We start from the raw sequence: 2,500 nt of genomic DNA, 5'->3' as shown, positions 1-2,500 counted from the left end.
CTTAAATCTAGAGTTAAGGAATAAAACCGACCCGCGAACCAGCTACTAAATGGTTCGATAAGACTTATCTCAAATACAATCGTTTTCTATCAGTGTTATGCCTTCAATCGATACTTTTTGATGAAATAAATACTTAAATGATTTAATGAATGCATATATACATGTAATTAATGAGTGAAAGTATGTATAAAGTATTAGATAAATTAATAATAAACCGACCCAGCTACTAAATGGTTCGATAAGACTTATCTCAAATACAATCGTTTTCTGTAATTGTTATGCCTTAAATTGATAATTTTTAGTTAAACAAATACTTAACTAATGAAATAAATACATAGATAAATGTATTTAATGAATTAAAGTATGTATAAAGTATTATATAAATTAATAATAAACCGAATCCGACCAAATTTAAATCTAAAACCACGATCGGCGGCGTAATGAAGTGTATCGTAAACCCGTTTTTTTTATAATTTAAAATGTAATGACAGAACTCCCAAAACAACAATACACATACATATTAGTACTATGGTGAATTGTAGTTGTATTAGGACCGTAATTATAGTTAATTAAGGAACCATTCATTGTCTTCGCTCTGTTATGTACGTCGTCGTTTAATCGACACGGCATATTTGGCTTGAATCTAGAAAAATTCAAACTCTAACCCTAAGGTAGACAGGCAGGGTAAATAAATGTGGGTGATCTCTCATAAAATTGTCTTCTAGGAATTATTTTTATATAGACTATCTTTTCTGTAGAGTTTAAGTGGACAAGCGCGGACGAAATAGAGCGCAAAATTTAAAATGAATTAAAAATTTTCATCAGACCGGAAGTAGGCATAACCTAGGCGCCATGTTTCCGTCGTACAAGTTTTCACCGTTGCAGTCACCGTTTCAATCGCTCTTCGTGTGGACGTGTATTATTTCTAGTCATGTGTTGTGTAGATGATTCGCTTAAGGTAGGTGTTCGGACTTATTTCTTTAATATTAATTAAACCGTATTTGCCTTGTCGGCCTTAAAATAAAGCTATTTTTTTTTCATCGCAATCGAAGTGTTAGATCTAGAATCTAGTTCCCGCCTCCGCTTCGCTAATTCGACTTAATGTAACTATGACACAACTATTAAATCTAGAGTCTCTATTTTAATTAAATAATTAGGAATTCTATCTCTAGATGATATCTAATCTATTCCCACACGTGTGTGCAAGTAGGATTTAACGTCAGAACAGGTGTGGTGGTCTAGGCGTCGCTATTTTTGACGGTAGGAATTTTTTTTTTAAATTCGTAAAATTTTATATAGACTTTATATAGCAATTTACTAAGACCGACCCTAACGCCCAGTAAATATTTAATTACCACATTGTTATGGACACGGTGTATTAGGTAGGGCCGAGGGCTATCCATAGGTACCAATTTTTAAATTTTGTGACAATTAGGAGCCGAGTTATAAAATAAATTTAAAATACTGGTTCTGGTCTTAGACTTTATATAGCAATTTACTAAGACCGACCTTAATACCCATTAATTATTTAATTAGCGCATAGTTATGGACATCCTGTATTAGGTTGGGCCCAGGGCTATCCGTAGGTACCAAGTTTATAATTTTGTGACGATTATTAGTCGAGTTATAAAATAAATAAAAAAAACTGGTTCTGGTTTGCACTACATTTCTTTCTTCTTTAACGGCGGACTCCCGGTCCAGCCCCATGGGTTACCCGTGAGCCGGGGCCTCGTTAGCCTGGACGGCTCCGATGTGACCGCGGATTGTTGTGGCCCGCCTCAGCCCGAGTCGAGATCACCCTTCCGATCGAAGGTGGACGCCATAGGGCGCCCGGGATAGCCCGGGGCGCTGTTCGTCACCCGAGCGCAGGGGCGCCGGGAGACGCCCCCGGTGAAGTTTGGCGGGTGATTCTGGTAGAGCTCCCCACCCCGATCGCAGGACACCCCTCGCCGCCCGCCCAGGTGTCGAGGTGGCCGCGGGGGAACTCGGGGCGTTTTGGCTCCCCCTTGTGCCGGAGCGGCGCCCTCGGTCCCAGAACGCCCCTGGCGGGTGATTCGCATGCCCCCTGGGGTGGGGAACGCGGGTGGGTGGTCGTAAAGCGTGTAACCGCAGTGGGGGCGGCCCCTTAGTCGGGGGCGCCAAAGTTGGCACCCCACCTGGGGCGCCCCCCGGAAGTGTGGCGCCCGCGCGAGTGAGCCCCGTAGATGCGCCCCGACACCCCCGCGCCGCCCCCCGGGTCGCGGCACCCCCGGCGCCCTCCGTGCGGGCTCCCCTCATGGGGCGGCACCCCGGTCCTCCCCGAGACTATGTACCCGATTTTTCGGTTTAACACTAGAGGTATGGGCAGAAATACGGCGGTTAAAACGGTCTGTATCTACTATTGTGGAGGTGAGTGTCGGTGAAGCCTCTATGTGACGCTAGGATCCGCGCTCCCTCGCAGCCAGCGACATGTGCCCGATCTGACCGTGCGTGGCTCAGTCTCCCGACTAGCTTCCCGGTA

The sequence above is a fragment of the Physella acuta genome, unplaced genomic scaffold (genome assembly GCF_028476545.2).
Source record: "Physella acuta isolate Inbredline_101_S28 unplaced genomic scaffold, ASM2847654v3 ptg002826l, whole genome shotgun sequence".
In the NCBI taxonomy this organism is placed as follows: Eukaryota; Metazoa; Mollusca; class Gastropoda; family Physidae; genus Physella; species Physella acuta.
This window is presented reverse-complemented; position numbering follows the sequence as displayed.